Here is a 20,821-nt window from a genome sequence, read left to right as displayed (position 1 = left end):
AAATACAACTACCCTACAACCCAGCATTTGCACTACTAGGTATTTATCCAAGGGATACAAGTGTGCTGTTTCGAAGGGACACATACACCCCCATGTTTATAGCAGCATTATCAACAATAGCCCAAGTATGGAAAGAGCCCAAATGTCCATTGACAGATGAATATGGATAAAGAAGAAGTGAGATATATATATATATATCTGGAGTGTATATATATATATATATATATATATATATATATATATATATATATGGAGTATTACTCGGCAATCAAAAAGAATGAAATTTTGCCATTTGCAACTATGTGGATGGAGCTGGAGGGTATTATGCTAAGTGAAATTAGTCAGAGAAAGACAAATATCATATGACTTCACTCATATGAGGATTGTAAGAGACAAAACAGAGGAACATAAGGGAAGGGAAACAAAAATAATATAAAAACAGGGAGGGAACAAAACAGAAGAGACTCATAAATATGGAGAACAAACAGGTTACTGGAGGGGTTGTGGGAGGGAGGCTAGGCTAAATGGGTAAGGGGCACTAAGGAATCTACTCCTGAAATCATTGTTGTACTATATGCTAACTAATGTGGATGTAAATTTTTTAAAAAATTAAATTAAAAATATAAATAAATAAATAAATAAATAAATAAAATGCCAAAAAACCCCAAATACAGGTAAAAACTTAATGCTCTCTAGAGAAGGAAGGGATTGTAGTACTAAAATGGCAGCAAAGGAGGAGAAGCCTGAGTGATCTAGCAGAGGCATGGAAGGAGGCAGCACTGAAGAGTAATATGGGCACAATTATGTGGTAAATGTCTTTATCCAAGATGTGCTAGAGGAAGGGCACCCTCAAGAGGGGTCAGAGGACAAAAAATTACATCCTGATGCTATGGAAGAGATGGTCTCAAGAGAAGGACAAATCCAGAAGGATAGAAAAACTGTGGAAAACCAGGAAGAAGATACTTTGTCAGTTTATCAACCGATCTATTTATCAACCAATCTTTCTGTTATCTATCCATATAAAAGAGATCATATGACATATTATAACTTGCTTTTCTCCATTACATGTGTATTAGAAGACTTCTCATTTTTAACAAATATATTTCTATGCCATCATCAATCTTAGTGACAAAATGTATGAATATAATTTTCTTTATCCCGTAACTTACTTTTATGTATTTAGACTGCTTCTTTCTTTTAAATTTTATAACTGATAAATGCCTCAAGTATTTTTTGAATGAATACACTGAATGCTACAATAAAAATTCATTATATTAATTTTGGCACATTTGTTTACTTATTTCCTTATGAAGGTGGAGTGCTTAGGCAACTAGTATTCATACTTCTTAATTGCAGCACTTACAATAAGTAAAAACCCATTTATCAATTTGTTCTGGGTTTCAATGTGTGGATGACAATTGAGTTGAGTACATTGCTTAATTGGCAGACAAGATCACATTCAGAACATCTGGGGTACATTTGTAAACATACCAGCAGGATTTAACTCCTAAAAATTTCATCTGGTCTATGTATTTAAAGTAAGGTAAAATTGCCATTCTTTAAACAGTTATGAATAGAGGCCTAAAATAGGTTTATTTTTATTTATAGTTTTAGATATGAAATATAGACCTGATATATAAATTGAACAGAGGTTAAAAGCTAAATTGATCTGCATTAAAAGGTTAGCAAATCATGTTCAAATACAGACCAGCTGTTCTAGACCTACTGCCCAACTATCATCCTTAGAACTCCTTTCACTGAAATTTTGAGTTTACTCTTCTCTTTCTTAGAGCCTGTATTTTTTGTCTGGTTGTGACAGTAACAATTTCAGAAACAGTGCATATCAAGTAACCTTGCTGAGTGCTCGTGTGTTTGAAAATGTTTTTATCTGGCCTTTGTTCTTGATAATAGTTTAACTGGATATATAATTGAAGATTCAAAATAACTCTGATCTTTAAGACATGGTTTTATTGTATTCTACCATTAAAGCATTGTTCATAAGAAAAAGAAAAGAGAGAAGTATACAATAATACAGACCTTCCTAAAAAGGAAGAAAAGCATCAAATACACAACATATCCCTACACCTAAAGGAGCTGGAAAAAGAACAGCAAATAAAGCCCAAACAGAAGAAGAAGGGAAATAATAAAGATTAGGGCAGATGTCAAGGATATCGAAATAAAAAAAATCAGTAGAACAGATCAACAAAACGAGGAGCTTGTTCTTTGAAAGAATTAACAACATTCATAAACCCCTAGCCAGCTTGATCAAAAAGAAAAAGGGAAGGACCCAAATCAATAAAATCATGAATGAAAGAGGAGAAATCACAACCAACACTGCAGAGATACAAACAATAATAGAGAAATTATATGCCAACAAATTGAGCCATCTGGAAGAAATGGACAAATTTCTAGAAACATATAAACTACCAAAAATGAAACAAGAGGAAACAGAATATGTGAACAGAGCCAAAACCACTAAATAAATGGAATGAGTAATCAAAAATCTCCCAACAACCAAGAGTCCAGGGCCAGGTGGCTTTCCAGGGGAATTCTACCAAAAATTTAAGAAGAGTTAACACCTACTCTCTTTTTAAAGTTTTTATTTAATTTGATTTTTTTTAATTTACATCCAAGTTAGTTAACATATATAGTTAACACCTATTCTTTTGAAGCTCTCCCAAAAATAGAAATGGAAGGAACACTTACAAACTCATTCTATGAGGCCAGGATTGCCTTGAGTCCAAAACTGGACAAAGACCACACTAAAACGGAGACCTACAGAGCAGTTTCCCTGATGAAACTGGATGCAGAATTTCTCAACAATGAATTAGCAAACTGAGTCCAAAAATACATAAAAATAATTATGAGGGGCACCTGGGTGGCTCAGTTGTTTAAGCGTCTGACTTTGGCTTAGTTCATGATCTTCTGGTCTGTGAGTTCGAGCTCCATGTCAGACTCTGTGCTGACAGCTGACACTCTCAAGCCAGCTTACAATTCTGTGTCTCCCTCTCTTTCTCTACCCTCCCCCTCTTGCATTCTCTCACTCTTTCAAAAATAAACATTAAATACATATATATAAACTATATATATATATAAATATATATATATAAACTATATATATATTAGTATATATATATCATATATACTAATATATATATACATATATATATGTATATATGATATATATATATATATATATATATATATATATACACATATATATATATATATATATATATATATATATAAACTATTCACCACAATGAAGTCACATTGGTTCCTGGGATGCAAGGCTGTTTCCATATCTGTAAATCAATTCATGTGATACATCACATTAATAAAAGAAAGGATAAAACCACATGATCCTCTCGATAGTTGCAGGAAAAGCATTTGACAAAATACAGCATCCTTTCTTGATTAAAAAAAAAACACATCAAGATAGGAGGGATAGAAGGATCATGCCACAACATCATAATGTCCACATATGAAAGTCCCACAGCTAATATCATCTTCAATGGGGAAAACATGAGACCTTCCTCCAGAGATAAAAAACATGACAGGGATGTCCACGCTCACCACTGTTATTCCACATACTGTTGAAAGTCCTAACCTAAGCAGTCAGAAAACAAAAAGCAAAAAAAGGCATCCAAATCGGCAAGGAGGAAGTCAAACTTTCACACTTGGTAGACTAGAAACTCGCATGGAAAACCCAAAAGGCACCACCAGAATACTTCTAGAACTGATACAGGAATTCAGGAAAGTCTCAGGTTATATAAAATCAATGTATAGAAATTGGTTGCATTTCTATGCACCGATGATGAAGGAGGAAAAAGAAAAATCAAGGAATCGATCCCATTTACAATTGCAGTGAAAACCATAAAATATATAGGGATAAACCTAACCAAAGAGGTCAAAGATCAATACACTAAGAATAATAGAAAGCTTATGAAAGAAATTAAAGAAGACACAAAGAAATGGAAAAACTTGAGATTATAGGTAGGAAGATGGCAGCGTAGGAGAACTCTGGCCTCACCTCGTCCTGCTGATCACATGGATTCCACCCACATCTGCCTAAATAACCTAGAAAACCGCCAGAAGACTAGCAGAAGGGACTCTCTGGAGCCAAGTGTAGACAAGAGGCCCACGGAAGAGGGTAGGAAGGGTGGAGAGGCAGCGCGTGCTACACGGACAAGCAGGAGGGAGCCTGGGAGGTGGAGGGGCAGACTGCCCTGCAAGACAGAGCCCCTGAAGTCTGGCTTGCAAAAGCAGAGGGGCTGGACTGCGTGAGTTCTGACAGCCAGTGGGACTTAACATGTGGAACGTTAAAGGTCAACAGGTCTGCTCTCAGAGAGCAGGGAGGGTGGAAGGGCACCGGGAGGGAGAGTTGCTGAGCCTTGGAGGACAGAGTTCAGCCTGGTGGGGAACAAAGGCACTGGCAAACTCCATATCCCTTTCCCATCCCCCAGCCGAAATCCCAAAGGGAACCAGTTCCCATCACCAAACTTGCTTCCACTGTGCAAACACCCAACGCTGTACTTCTGTGGATCCATCCGTCTGATGGGTCTGCCTCCATCCCGGTATTACAGGGCCCTTACCGCAGGGGACCACCTATGGCAAAGTGAGCTAAGCCTGGCTCTCCCACCCCTGTGCACCTTGCGGATCCACCCCGGCTAATACGCCAGATCCCATCAAAGCAGCACCACAAGCCTGGCGGTGTGCAAGTAGCCCAGACAGGGGCCACACCACTCCACAGTGAGTCCCGCTCCTGGGAGAAGGGAAGATAAGGTACACACCAGTCTGACTGTGGCCCCATTGGTGGGCTGGGGACAGACATCAGGTCTGACTGCGGTCCTGCCCACCAACACAAGTTACACCAGACAGCACAGGGGAAGTGCCCTGCAGTTCCACGCCACCCCAGGGACTATCCAAAATGACGAAGCAGAAGAATTCTCCTCAAAAGAAACTCCAGGAAGTAGCGACAGCTAACGAATTGATCAAAAAAGATTTAAGCAATAAAACGGAACAAGAATTTAGAAGAATAGTCATAAAATTAATCGCTGGACTTGAAAAAAGCATAGAGGACAGCAGAGAATCTATTGCTACAGAGATCAAGGGACTAAGCAATAGTCAGGGGGAGCCAAAAAATACTATAAATGAGGTGCAAAATAAAATGGAGGTGACCACAGCTCGGATTGAAGAGGCAGAGGAGAGAATAGGTGAATGAGAAGATAAAATTATGGAAAAAGAGGAGCTGAGAAAAAGAGAGATAAAAAAATCCAGGAGTAGGAGGGCAGAATTAGAGAACTAAGTGATGCAATCAAATGGAACAACATCCGTATAATAGGAGTTCCAGAAGAGGAAGAGAGAGAGAAAGGGGCTGAAGGTGTACTTAAACAAATCACAGCTGAGAACTTCCCTAATCTGGGGAAGGAAAAAGGCATTGAAATCCAAGAGGCACAGACAACTCCCTTCAGACGTAACTTGAATCAATCTTTTGCACGATGTATCATAGTGAAACTGGCAAAATACAAGGATGAAGAGAAAATTCTGAAAGCAGCTAGGGATAAACAGGCCCTAACATGTAAAGGGAGACCCATAAGACTGGTGGCAGACCTATCTACTGAAACTTGGCAGGCCAGAAAGGAATGCCAGGAAATATTCAATGTGATGAACAGAAAAAAAATATGCAGCTGAGAATCCTTTATCCAGCAAGTCTGTCATTCAGAATAGAAGGAGAGATAAAGGTATTCCCAAACAAACAAAAACTGAAGGAATTCGTCACCACTAACCAGCCCTACATGAGATCCTAAGGGGGATTCTGTGAGTGAAATGTTGCAAGGACCACAAAGTACCAGAGACCTCACTACAAGCATGAAACCTACAGACATCATAATGACTCTAAATACCTATCTTTCAATAATAACACCAAATGTAAATGGACTAAATGCTCCAACCAAAAGACATAGGGTATCAGCATGGATAAGAAAACAAAACCCATCTATTTGCTGTCCACAAGAGACTCATTTTAGACCTGAGGACACCTTCAGATTGAAAGTGAGGGGATGGAGAACTATCTATCATGCTAGTCAAAAGAAGTCAAAAGAAAGCTGGAGTCGCCATACTTGTATCAGACAAACTAGACTTTAAATTAAAGGCTGTAACAAGAGATGAAGAAGGGCATTATATAATAATTAAAGGGTATACCCACAGGAGGAGCTAACAATTACAAATGTCTATGTGCCGAATATAAGAACCCCCAAATATATAAAACAATCACAAACATAAGCCACCTTATTGATAAGAATGTGGTAATTGCAGGGGACTTTAATACTCCACTTGCAACAATGGATCGATCATCTAGACACAGGATCAATAAAGAAACAAGGGCCCTGAATGATACATTGGATCAGATGGACTTGACAGATAGATTTAGAACTCTGCATCCCAAAGCAACAGAATATACTTTCTTCTCGAGTGCACATGGAACATTTTCCAAGAGAGATCGCATACTGCGTCACAAGACAGCCCTTCATAAGTATAAAGAACTGATATCATACCATCCACACTTTCAGATCACAATGCTATGAAGCCTGAAATCAACCACAGGAAAAAGTCTGGAAAACCTCCAAAAGCATGGAGGTTAAAGAACACTCTACTAAAGAATCAATGGGTCAACCAGGCAATTAGAGAAGAAATTAAAAAATATATGGAAACAAATGAAAATACAACAACCCAAACGCTTTGGGATGCAGCGAAGACAGTCCTGAGAGGAAAATACATTGCAATCCAGGCCTATCTCAAGAAACAAGCAAAATCCCAAATACAAAATCTAATGCCACACCTAAAGGAAATAGAAGCAGAACAGCAAAGACACATCAAACCCAGCAGAAGAAGAGAAATAATAACTTTCAGAGCAGAAATAAACAACATATAATCTAAAATAAACTGTAGAGCAGATCAATGAAACCAAGAGTTGGCGTTTTGAAATATAAACAAAATTGATAGGCCTCTAGCCAGGCTTTTCAAAAAGAAAAGGGAGATGACCCAAATAGATAAAATCATGAATGAAAATGGAATTATTACAACCAATCCCTCAGAAATACAAGCAATTATCAGGGAATACTACGAAAAATTATATGCCAACAAACTGGGCAACCTGAAAGAAATGGACAAATTCCTAAGCACCCACACACTTCCAAAACTCAAACAGGAAGAAATAGAAAACTTGAACAGACCCCCAAGCAGCAAAGAAATTGAATCAGTTATCAAAAATCTCCCAACAAATAAGAGTCCAGGACCAGATGGCTTCCCAGGGGAATTCTACCAGACATTTAAAGCACAGATAATACCTATCCTTCTCAAGCTGTTCCAAAAAAAAAGAAAGGGAAGGAAAACTTCCAGACTCATTCTATGAAGCCAGCATTACTTTGATTCCTAAACCAGACAGAGACCCAGTAAAAAAAGAGAACTACAGGCCAATATCCCTGATGAATATGGATGCAGAAATTCTCAACAAGATACTGGCAAATCGAATTCAACAGCATATGAAAAGAATTATTCACCATGATCAAGTGGGATTCATTCCTGGGCTGCAGGGCTCGTTGAACATTCACAAATCAATCAATGTGATACATCACATTAATAAAAGAAAAGAACGATGTAATCCTGTCAATTGATGCAGAAAAGCATTTGACAAAATTCAGCATCCTTTCTTAATAAAAACCCTTGAGAAAGTCGGGATAGAAGGAACATACTTAAACATCATAAAAATCATTTATGAAAAGGCCACAGCTAATATCTTCCTCAATGGGGAAAAACTGAGAGCTTTCCCCCTGAGATGAGGAACACGACAAGGATGTCCATTCTCACCACGGTGTTTAACATAGCGTTGGAAGTTCTAGCATCAGCAATCAGATGACAAAAGGAAAGCAAAGGCATCAAAACTGGCAAACATGAAGAAGTCAAGCTTTCTTTCACTTTTGCAGATGACATGATATTATACATGGAAAACCCTATAGACTCCACCAAAAGTCTGCTAGAACTGATACATGAATTCAGCAAAGTCACAGGATATAAAATTAACATACAGAAATCAGTTGCATTCTTATACACTAATAATGAAGCAACAGAAAGAGAAATAAAGAAACTGATCCCGTTCACAATTGCACCAAGTAGCATAAAATACCTAGGAATAAACCTAACCAAAGATGTAAAAGATCTGTATGCTGAAAACTACAGAAAGCTTAGGAAGGAAACTGAAGAAGATATAAAGAAATGGAAAAACATTCTGTGCTCATGGGTTGGAAGAATAAATATTGTCAAAATGTCAATACTACCCAAAGCCATCTACACATTCAAGGCAATCCCAATCAAAATTACACCAGCATTCTTCTCGAAGCTAGAACAAGTAATCCTAAAATTTGTATGGAACCACAAAAGACCCCGAATAGCCAAAGTAATATTGAAGAAGAAGACCAAAGCGGGAGGCATCACAATCCCAGACTTTAGCCTCTACTACAAAGCTGTCATCATCAAGACAGCATGGTATTGGCACAAAAACAGACACATAGACCAATGGAATAGAATAGAAACCCCAGAATTAGACCCACAAAAGTATGGCCAACTAACCTTTGACAAAGCAGAAATGAATATCCAATGGAAAAAAGACAGTCTCTTTAACAAATGGTGCTAGGAGAACTGGACAGCAACATGTAATGCAGAAGGATGAAACTAGACCATTTTCTTACACCATTCATAAAAATAAACTCAAAATGGACAAAGGACCTGAATGTGAGACAGGAAACCATCAAAACCCTAGAGGAAAAAGCAGGAAAAAACCTCTCTGACCTCAGCCGCAGCAGTTTCTTACTTGACACATCCCCAACGGCAAGGGAATTAAAAGCAAAAATGAACTACTGGGACCTCATGAAGATAAAAAGCTTCTGCACTGCAAAGGAAACAATCAACAAAACTAAAAGGCAACTGACGGAATGGGAAAAGATATTTGCAAATGACATATTGGACAATGGGCTAGTATCCAAAATCTATAAGGAGCTCACCAAACTCCACACCTGAAAAACAAATAATCCAGTGAAGGAATGAGCAGAAAACATGAATAGACACTTCTCTAAAGAAGACATCCCGATGGCCAACAGGCACATGAAAAGATGCTCAACGTCGCTCCTTATCGGGGAAATACAAATTAAAACCACACTGAGATACCACCTCACTCCAGTCATAGTGGCTAAAATGAACAAATCAGGAGACTATAGACGCTGGTGAGGATGTGGAGAAATGGGAACCCTCTTGCACTGTTGGTGGGAAAGCAAACTGGTGCAGCCACTCTGGAAAACAGTGTGGAGGTTCCTCAAAAAATTAAAAATAGATCTACCCTATGACCCAGCAATAGCACTGCTAGGAATTCACCCAAGGGATGCAGGAGTGCTGATGTATAGGGGCACTTGTACCCCAATGTTTATAGCAGCACTTTCAACAATAGCCAAATGATGGAAAGAGCTTAAATGTCCATCAACTGACAAATGGATAAAGAAATTGTGGTTTATACACACAACGGAGTACTACGTGGCAATGATACAGAATGAAATATGGCCTTTTGTAGCAACATGGATGGAACTGGAGAGTGTTATGCTAAGTGAAATAAGTCATACAGAGAAAGACAGATAGCATACTTTTTCACTCTTATGTGGATCCTGAGAAACTTAACAGAAGACCATGGGGGAGGGGAAGAAAACAAAAAGGTTAGAGAGGGAGGGAGCCAAACCATAAGAGACTCTTAAAAACTGAGAATAAACTGAGGGTTGATGAGGGGTGGGAGGGAGGAGAGGGTGGGTGATGGGTATTGAGGAGGGTACCTGTTGGGATGAGCACAGGGTGTTGTATGGAAACCAATTTGACAATAAATTTCATATTAAAAAAAAAGAAATGGAAAAACTTTTAATGCTCATGGAATAGAAAGGCAAATATTGTTAAAATGTCAATACTACTCACAGCAAGCTACACATTCAATGCAATCACTATCAAAATAACACCAGAATTCTTCACAGAGCTAGAACTACAATCCTAAAATTTGTATGTATTGCAAAGACCCCGAATAGCCAAAGGAATGTTGAAAAAGAAAAACAAACTTGGAAATATCACAATTCTGGACTTTTTGGTCTATTACAGAGCTGTAATCATCAAGATAGTATGGTACTGTCACAAAAACAGACACACAGATCAATGGAACAGAATAGAGAACCCAGAAATGGACCTTCAAACATATGGACAACTGTTGGGAATAAGCTTTGAAACACCCTGGGCTTACACCAATGGTTTAACAAGGCATAAAGAATTACAAAGCCATAGGATGCTCACACCCAAGTTTGGGTAAACAAGATTAGGTAAATAAGTATGGGGAAGGCAGAGCCGAAGCCCCAATATAGAGAGGGCAGGGCAAAGGCCCCAGTATAGAACATAGGTACATAAAATAAATAAGATTAGGTGTTCAGGGCAGAAGCGCCCCCCCACCCCCAAAGTTACACTATAGCAGAAAACTGCTTTCACAGGAAGAAAGGTCTAAATTAGGTAAAAAGGTAACTGGGGTTATAGACCACTGCTCTGTGGGTGATGCTGCCGAGATGGGAGCTGATTAACAAAAGAAAAGGTGCCTAGTTAACCCTGAGGTTATTTTCTCTGTTTCATCCCCTAGGCTAGCTAAGATAAACAGAGGTGGTGCCTCACATCTGCTGTCAACAATAATCCACCCGGCTGCCTGGGCCAGGATTTTGTTTTCTATTAACCCCAACCCCTAATCCCGAATATCTTCAAGACCCCCTTTCCCTCACGCCCATGAGTTAATGTTCACAGTTTCATTGTCTCTTTGTGCATGTCCATCACCATGTTTATAAGCCGTCTGATCCTAATAAAAACAGGGCAAGGACCCTTATTCGGGGCTCTTGTCTTTTCCTGGACATTAGCCATCTTCTGCATTTTAATCCTGCATCTGCTTTCTTGCTGGCCAAGAGAGAACTTTAGACAGATCTATGACAGACAACTAATCTTTGACAAAGGAGGAAATAATATTCAATGGAAAAAGAGTCTCTTCAGCAAATTGAACTGGGAAAACTGGACAGCCACAAGGAGAAGAAGGAACCTGGACCATGTTCTTACACCATACACAAAAGTAAACTCAACATGGATAAAAGATCTAAATGTAAGACAGGAAACCATTAAAATCCTAGAGGAGAAAATAGGCAACAACCTCTTTGACCCCTGCCACAGCAACTCCTTACTTGACATGTCTCCAGAAGCAAGGGAAATAAAGGCAAAAATGAACTCTTGGGACCTCATCAAGATAAAAAACTTCAGCACAGCACAGAACACAACCAGCAAAACTCAAAGGCAACCAACAGAATAAGAGAAGATATGTGCAAATGACATATCAAAGGTTAGTATCCCAATAAAGAACTTATCAAACTCAACACCCAAAACCAAATAATCCCATGAAGAAATGGGAAAAAGACGAGAATAGGTACTTTTCCAAAAAAGACATCCAAGTGGCTGACACATGAAAAGATGCCCAACCTCACTCATCATCAGTGAAATACAAATCAAAACCACAATGAGATACCCCTCACACCTCTAAGAATGGCTAAGATTAACAACTCAGGAAACAATAGATATTGGCAAGAATGCAGAGAAAGGGAACCCTTTTGGACTGCTGGTGGGAATGAGAATTGGCGCAGCCACTCTGGAAAATTGAAGGAGATTCATTAAAAATTTTAAAAAATAAATTAAACTAAAAATGGAACTACCCTATGACCCAGCAATTGCACTACTAGGTATTTATCCAAAGGATACACAAATGCTGACTCACGGGGGCATATGCATTCCAATGTTTATAGTAGTATTATCAACAATAGCTAAGTTATGCAAAGAGCCCAAATGACCAGCAACTGATCAATGGATAAAGAAGATGTGGTATGTGTATATACAAAAGAATATTACTCCACAATCAAAAAGAATGAAATCTTGCCATTTGCAACAATGTGGATGGCAATAGACTGTATTACGCTAAGTGAAAGAAGTCAGAGAAAGGCAAATATACGATTGCTCTCACCTGTGGAATTTAAGAAACAAAACTGACAAACATAGTGGAAGGGAAGCAAAAATAAGACACAAACAGAGAGTCAAACGAGAAGAGACTCTTCAATACAGAGAACAAACTGAGGGTTGCTGAGGTTTATTGAATAGGGTGATGGGCTACATGCGTGCTGGGCATTAGGGAGGGCACTTGGAATGAGCATTGGGTATTTTATGTAATTGACAGATCACTAAATTCTACTCCTGAAACAGTGTTACATTATATGTTAAGTAACTTGATTTAAATTTAAAAAAATATATATTTAAAATAAATAAATAAATGTAATAACATATAAAAGAAGAGAATATTTAAATGGGACTCTTTGAGTGGAAAGGAAAGACCAAAAGTGATACAGCTAAGAAAGGATCAGAGAAAACATCAAGAAAAAGTGGTAAAACAAATGATAAAATGGTACTAAATATATACCTATCAATAATTACTCTGAACGTAAATGGACAAATGCTCCAATCAAAAGACATCAGATAGGGTGTCAGAATGGACCAAAAAAGAAAAAAAGAAACAAACAAACACATACCTATCTATATGATGTCTATAGAGGCTTATTTTGGACCTAAAGTCACCTGCAGATTTAAAGTGAGGGCATAAAGAAACATTTATCATGCCAATAATGTCATAGAAAAGCCAGTAGCAATATTTCATTCAGACAAAACAGACTTTCAACTCAAGACTGTACTTTTGTACGATTTGGGTAAATACCTAAAAGTGAAATTGCATGCACCCCAATGTTTATAGCAGCATTATCAACAAGAGCCAAACTATGGATAGAGCCCAAATATCCAACAACTGATGAAGGTATAAAGAAGTTGTGGTGTGTGTGCGCGCATGTGTGTGTATGCACATGCACACACACACGTGCACACAATGGAATATTACTCAGCCATCAAAAAGAATGAAATCTTGCCATTTGCAATGATGTGGATGGAGCTAGAATTCATCATGCTATGCAAAATAAGTCAATCAGAGAAAGACAAATAAATGATTTCACTTGTGGAATTTAAGAAACAAAAAAGATGGAAACATGGGAAGGGGGCAGGAAAAGAGCAGAGTGGAAAACAAACCACAAGAGACTCTTAATTATGGAGAACAACTTGAGGGTTGATGGAGGGAGATGGGTATCAAGGAGAGCACTTGTTGTGAGGAGCACTAGGCGTTGTATGTAAGTGATGAATCACTGAATTCTACTCCTGAAACCAATATTGCACCATATGTCAACTAAAACTTAAATTAAAAAAATAAGTAAAACACTAGCAAGAGATGAAGATGGACACTATCTCATAATAAAGGGGACAATCAAACAATAAGAGCCAACAATTGTAAACTTTATGCAACCAACATGCAAGCACCAAATATATAAAACAATTGACAACAAACATAAAGGAACTCATTTATAATAACCTAATAGTAGGGGACCTTAACACCCTACTCATATCAATGGACAGATCCTCTAAACCAAAAATCAACAAGGAAACAATGGCTTTGAATGACGCACTGGACCAGACCAACTGAACACATATATTCAGAACACTCCATACTAAAATCGCAGAATACACATTTTTTTCAAGTGCACATGGGACAGTCTCCAGAATCGATCACATACTAGGTCACAAATCAGGCCTCAACAAGTACACAAAGACGAGCTCAGACCAAGCATGTTTTGTGACCCAAAGCTAGGAAACTTGAAGTCAACAACTAACTAACTAACTAACTAACTAACTAACTAACTAAAGGGGTTGCCTGGGTGGATCAGTCAATTCAGTGTCCGACTTCAACTCAGGTCATGATCTCACGGTTCATGAGTGCAAGCCCTGCATAGGGCTCTGTGCTGACAGCACACACCCTGGAGCCTACTTTGGTTTCTGTGTCTCCCTCTCTCTCTGCCCCTTCTCTGCTCACGCTGTCTCTCTCATGTCTCTCAAAAATGAATAAACGTTAAAAAAATTTTTTTAAAGACCACAAATAATGGGGGTTAAACAACATGCTACTAACAAGAATAGGTCAACCAAGACCTCAATCAGAAAACACATTGAAACAAATGAAAATGAAAATGCAGTGGTACAAATCTTTGAAATGCAGCAAAAGCAGTCCTAAGAGGAAAGTATAGAGCAATAAAAGCCTACCTTGAAAATAAAAATCTCAAATAATCCAAACTTATAACTAAAGGAATGAGAAAAAAGAACAATCCAAGCCTAAAGACAGCAGAAGGAAGGAAATAATAAAGATTAAAACAGAAATAAGTGAAATAGAAACTAAAAAAACAAAAAAACAAAAACAAAAACAAAAACAAAAACACTAGACCAGATCAATGAAGCCAGGAGCTGGTTCTTTGAAAACATTAATAAAATTGATAACCTCATAGCCAGACTTATCAAAAAGAAGAAAGGACTCAAAGAAATAAAATCACAAATAAGGGAGGAGAAATAACAACTGAGACCACAGAAATACAGTTAGAAGAGAATATTATGAAAAACTATATGCAAAAAATTTGGACATTCTGAGAGAAATGGAGAGATTCCTAGAAACACATGAACTACCAAAACTGAAATAGGAAGATACAGAAAATCTTAAAGTAGAAAGAAATTGAATCAGTAATAAGAAATATCTCTCCCAACACAAGAGTTCAGGGCCAGATGGATTCACTGATGAATTCTACCAAACATTTAAGGAAGAGGTAATATTCTCAAACTATTCCAAAAAATAGAAAAGTTAGGAAAACTTACAAATTCATGCTATGAGGCCTGCATACCCTGATACCAAAACAAATAAAGACTCCACTAAAAAAGAAAACTGCAGGGGCGCCTGGGTGGCTCAGCTGGTTGAGTGTCCAACTCTTAATTTCGGGATGGTCATTATCTTGCGGTTCATGCATTTGGGCCCCACACTGGACCCTGTGCTCACAGTGCAGAGCCTACTCAGGATTCTCACTCTCTATCTCTGCCCCTCCCTCACTTTTGTGTTCTCTCTCTCTCTCTCTCTCTCTCTCTCTCTCTCTCTAAGGAAATAAACAATTAAAAATATGTTTAAAAAATGTTTTTAAGAAAACTACAGGCCAATACCCTGATGAACATGTATGCAGAAATTCTCATTAAAAAAACTTCAAGTTAAATTCAACAATACATTAATAGCATCATTCACCAAAATCAAGTGGGATATATTCCTGGACTGCAAGGGTGGTTCCACATTCACAGACCAATCAACGTGATGCACCTCATTAATAGAAGTAAGAATAAGAACCATATGATGCCGTCAACAGATGCAGTAAAAGCACCTGACAAAATGTCACATCCATTCATAAAAACCCTCAGCAAAGTAGACTGAGACTCAACATACCTGCACATAATAAAGTCTATCTATGAAAAACCCACAGCTAATGTCAGCTTCAATGGGGAAAAACTGAAAGCTTTTCCTCTAAGGTCAGCAACAAGTCAGGGATGTCCCCTCTTACCACTGTTATTCCACACAGTACTGGAAGTCCTAGCCATAGCAATCAGACAACAAAAAGAAATAAAATGCATCCAAATCGGCAAGGAAGAAGTAGAACTTTCGCTATATGTAGATGACATGATGCTCTATACAAAAAACATGAAAGACTCCCATAAAAACTGAACTGATATACGAATTCAGCAAGGGACAATATACAAAAATCAATGTACAGAAATCTATTACATTTCTATAGACCAATCATGAGCTAACAGAAAGAGAAATTAAGGAATCTATCCCATTGACAAGTGCATCAAATACCATAAGAAACTAGGAATAAACCTAACCATATCAAATACCATAAGATACTAGGAATAAACCTAACCATAGAGGTGAAAGACCAGTACTCTAAAGGCTATGAAACACTGATGAAAGAAATGGAAGATGATACAGAGAAATGGAAATACATTCCATGTTCATGGATGGGAAGAAAAAATACTGTTAAAATGTCTACACTACCCAAAACAATCTACACATTTAATGAAATCCCTAGCAAACTAACAAAACATTTGTCACAGAACTAGAACAAATAATCCCCAAATTTGTATGGAACTACACAAGACCCCAAATAGCCAAAACAAACTTGAAGAAGAAAAGCAAAGCTGGTGGCATCACAATTCCAGACTTTAGGTTATATTACGAAGCTGTACAGATCAGAATAGTATGGTACTGGCGAAAACAAAACAAAGCAAAACAAAACAGACACATAGATCAATAGAATGGAAACCTAGAAATGAACTTACACCTGTATGGTCAATTAATCCTCAATAAAGCAGGAAATAATATTCAATGGAAAAAAAGATAGTCTTGGGGCACATGGGTGGCTCACTCACTGAAGCGTCTGATTGTGGATTCAGCTCAGGTCATGATCTCAGGGTTCTTGAGTTTGAACCCTGTGTCATGCTCTGTGCTGGCAGGGCAGAGCCTGCTTGGGATTCTCTCTCTCCATTTCTCTCCCCCGCTCCTCTGCATGTTCTGTCTCTCTCTCTCAAAAATAAATAAAGAAACTTTAAAAAAGTCTCCTCAACATATGGTTTTGGAAAAACTAGACAGCAACCTGCAAAAACAAAACAAAACAAAACAAAAACAACAATGGACCGCTTTCTTACAACATACACAAAAATAAATCCAACATGGATAAAGACCTACGTGTGAAACCTGAAACCATAAAAATCCCGGAGGATAACACAGGCAGTATCTTATTTGACATTGACTGTACAAAATTCTTTGTAGATATATCTCCTGAGGTGAGGTAAACACAAGCAAAAATAATGGGACTTCATAAAAATTAAAAGCTTCTGTCACCAAGGAAACAATCAACAAAACTAAAATGCAACCTACAGAATGATAATTGCAAAACATCTGATAAAGGGTTAGTATCCAAAATATATAAAGTTATACACCACCCAAAAAATGAGAAATCCAATTAAAAACGGGCAGAAGACATGAATAGCCATTTTCCCAAAGAAGACATACAGACAGCCTAGAGACACATGAAAAGATGCTCAACAACACTGATCTTCAGGGAAATACAACTCAAAAGTACAATCTGTCAGAATGACATCCGTCAGAATGACTAAAATCAATGAATGATGAAACAACAGGTGTTGCCAAGGAAGTGGGAAAAGAGGAACCCTCTTGCACTGTTGGCAGGAATGCAAACTAGTGCAGCCACTCTGGAAAACATTATGGAGATTCCTCCAAAAAGTGAAAATGAAAAGTGAAACTACCTTACCATCCAGCAGTTTCACTAAGAGGTATTTACACAAAGAATACAAAAATAATACTTCAAAGGGGTACATGCACCCTGATGTTTATAAGAATATTTTCTACAACAGCCACACTATGGAAACTGCCCATGTATCCATCAACTGATGAATAAATTGAGATGTAGTATATGGAATGGAATATTATTCAGCCGTAAAAAATGAAATCTTGTCATTTGCAACAAGGTGGATGGAACGAGGGAATGTTATGCTGGGTAAAATAAACCTGTCAGAGAAAGACAAATACCACGATTTCACTAACACATGGAAATGAAACAAAACAAAGGGGGAAAAAGGAGACAGTGACAGACTCTCAACTAGGAAACAAACTGAGGGTTTCCACAGTGGGGTGGGGGATGGGTGAGACAGGTGATGGGGATTAAGAAGTGCACTTGGGATGAGCACTAGGTGATGTGTGGGAAGTGTTGCTCTATATTGGACACCTGAAACTAATACTACACTGCATCTTTACTAACTGGAACTTAAATTGAAAAATAACGTAAGGTTTATTATACCTAGCTACCAGGTTTTCTCTAGTTTCCAATTACTTCACCATGTTGGGAAAATAACCATTACATTTTTAAAAAGCACATATGATGTGGGGGACAGTTTGTGCCCTTACCTCGGTCTCTGGTTCCAGCAGGACGTGGAAAGTGGGTCCCAGCTCATTCTTCTAGAAGGTCCTGAGACTGAGCATTTCACGTATTCACATCCCAACTGAATGCAGCTTCCCTTTCTTCTGAATTTGTCAGGATTTCTCCCCGGAAACAAGCCTGAACCTGGAACAAACCATCCACTGCATCTATGCTGTTGTGGGGCCCCTCAATCCGCGGATCCTTTAGTAAAATGCGTCTTGTTCAAATACCGTCAGGGAAAGTGAGGAAGGAAACATGAGAACAGCCCAGAAAATGCAAGAGACTGTGCTGCTCACCAACCAGTGCGCCCAGGGAAGCCACCCAGCGCCCCCTCCTCAGCACTCAGCGCAACAAGGCAGCTTCTCTCTGGCGACTCAGGAGATGCCAAGTTGCTGCATAGCTACCAAGGTCTCCCCTGGGGCGGGCGGTGGAACCTGCTGGAAACGCAGCTCTGAGTCTCTGTCCTGAGGCAGCAGCAGAGGCCCTCAGTCCTCTGGAGGCAACCAAAGCCTTTGCTTTTCTAAGGGGACCCTGGATCAGAAAAGCCCCTAGCGCGCCCTAGTCCGGCCCCTCCGGATTTGTGGTGCTCGCGCGCCCTCTGCTGGTCATCCTAGGGATTCCTGCAATTCTCAAGGCCATGGCCACTCAGCTGGAGGCACTGAAGGTGCTCTGGGCAGCTGAGCCTGTTCAGCTTGGGAAGGGTCTTAGTGACAGGGCCTCGGACACAAAGAAATCTTTTCCTTCTCCTTTCTTGTGAGTGAAGAATGAAACTGAATTTATTAATGTAATGACATCATTTCTAATGCTTTAAGCAATGATCACAGAAAAATACACTACTAATTTACATATGCTGAACAACAGGTAATTAATTGTGTTTACCACCAAAATACTTAGGTTAGATAAAAAAATTTATACCTTTGAGAGAGAGATACCGGCTTCCCGCTATGGAATGAACAAGTCATACAGATACAAGGGACAGACTATGGAACATAGTCAAACCTGTAATAATAGTGTTGCATGCTTTCACATGATAGATAGCTACACTTGTGGTTAAGTACAACATAATTTATAGACATATGGAATCACTAGGATGTATGCCTAAAACTAATACAACAAATGTGTAATATTGTAATATTTCAATGTGAAATATTCAAATGTGAAATTGTAATATTTCAATTAAAAATTGATATCCTTAGCATCACACTCTTATGTGGATCCTGAGAAACATAACAGAAACCCATGGGGGAGGGGAAGGAAAAAAAAAAAAAAAAAAAGAGGTTAGAGTGGGAGAGAGCCAAAGCATAAGAGACTGTTAAAAACTGAGAACAAATTGAGGGTTGATGGGGGGTGGGAGGAAGGGCAGGGTGGGAGGGAGGGCAGGGTGGGTGATGGGTATTGAGGAGGGCACCTTTTGGGATGAGCACTGGGTGTTGTATGGAAACCAATTTGACAGTAAATTTCATATATTAAAAAATAAAATATATATATATATATATAAAGTAAAAAAAAATAAAAAAAAATAAAAATTGATATCCTTTATACTGTTTTTAATTTCTCCCGCTTTGCCATTAAAAAGTCATTCCTGGGGTGCCTGGATGGCTTAGTCAGTTAGTATGTGACTTCAGTTCGGGTCATGATCTTGCAGTCAATGAGTTCGAGCCCCATATCAGGCTCTGTGCTGACAGCTCAGAGCCTGGAGCCTGCCTCAGATTCTGTGTCTCCCTCTCTCTCCACCCTCCACTGCTTAAGATTTGTCTCTCTCAGGGTGCCTGGGTGGCTCAGTTGAGTGCCCAACTTCAGCTCAGGTCATGATCTCAAGGTTTGTGGGTTTGAACCCTGCATCGGGCTCTGTGCTAACAGCTCAGAGCCTGGAGCCTGCTTCGGATTCTGTGTCTCCTTCTCTCTCTGTACCCTCCCCCACTTGTGCTCTATCTCTCTGTCTCTCAAAAATAAATAAATGTAAAAAAATATTTTTTAAAAAAAGATGTCTCTCTCTTAAAAATAAATAATATTAAAAAAATTTTTAAATCATTCCTAATTTAGAATATGTGAAATTCCATTTATACCAGATTCTCTAACATCACCATCTTGATGTTGACAGCTTATCTTAAAAGTCACTAATAATATCTTTAACGACACATACGTGACAAGGTCAGAATGCAACTTACAGGGAGCTGTACATCTGTTATGAATTTACTGCATGTATCCTGGCTAATATTTTCAAAGAAGTGTGCTTTAGGGATGCAGATGAATGAAATAATGTCCATCAGTCAATTTCCTATAGGACCATTATGCCTTTAATTACTAATTGCCATCTCTTCATAATGAAAAGAAAGCTGCGAGAAGAAAATGTCTTGTAATTTGATGTAAGAGGAGACTATGGTGTTTAAAAGGGTTCACTTACTATTTGGCATCCTCAGACAGGAGAATAGCAACCCACTATCTTGACGCACATTTCAATTTCCAGAGGGAGAATATGGACCTTATTGTCAAATACTTTTTATCCACATCAGCAGTCCACCTCTGCCAGGTCCAGGCTGCAGGACCTGGGGGCAGCACAATGCTTGATGCCTGGGTTCAGAACATGAGGAAGGCCAGCTGGTGTGGGGGGAATGCAGCAGGGCCTGGGGCAGTGAGGGAGATGGCTCAGGGTCACCTCCCTACAGGGCAGGCTTGAGTTTACCTGTCAAAGAGCAGCACACTTTCCCTCAAGACATCCCTCTCCATGAAAGAATCTGAGGCTGAGCCCCACAATTTCAGGAGAAATGACGCATACCCAT

The 20,821-nt window shown here is 38.7% G+C and overlaps 1 long non-coding RNA gene across 1 annotated transcript in view; it reads right to left on the bottom strand.

The window, feature by feature from the left end:
• Positions 1–18,601, bottom strand: part of LOC144614774 (uncharacterized) — a 44,449-nt gene extending 25,848 nt beyond the window's left edge. Inside the window, exon 1 of the long non-coding RNA XR_013552913.1 lies at positions 18,029–18,601. This is a non-coding gene — a long non-coding RNA (uncharacterized LOC144614774). The remainder of the gene's footprint in view (positions 1–18,028) is intronic.
• Positions 18,602–20,821: the final 2,220 nt, after the last annotated feature.

This window comes from Panthera onca, chromosome E3 (genome assembly GCF_046562875.1).
Source record: "Panthera onca isolate mPanOnc1 chromosome E3, mPanOnc1 haplotype 2, whole genome shotgun sequence".
Lineage (NCBI taxonomy): Eukaryota > Metazoa > Chordata > Mammalia > Carnivora > Felidae > Panthera > Panthera onca.
The sequence above is the reverse complement of the archived record's forward strand: the minus strand, read 5'-3'. Positions and strand labels throughout refer to the sequence as shown.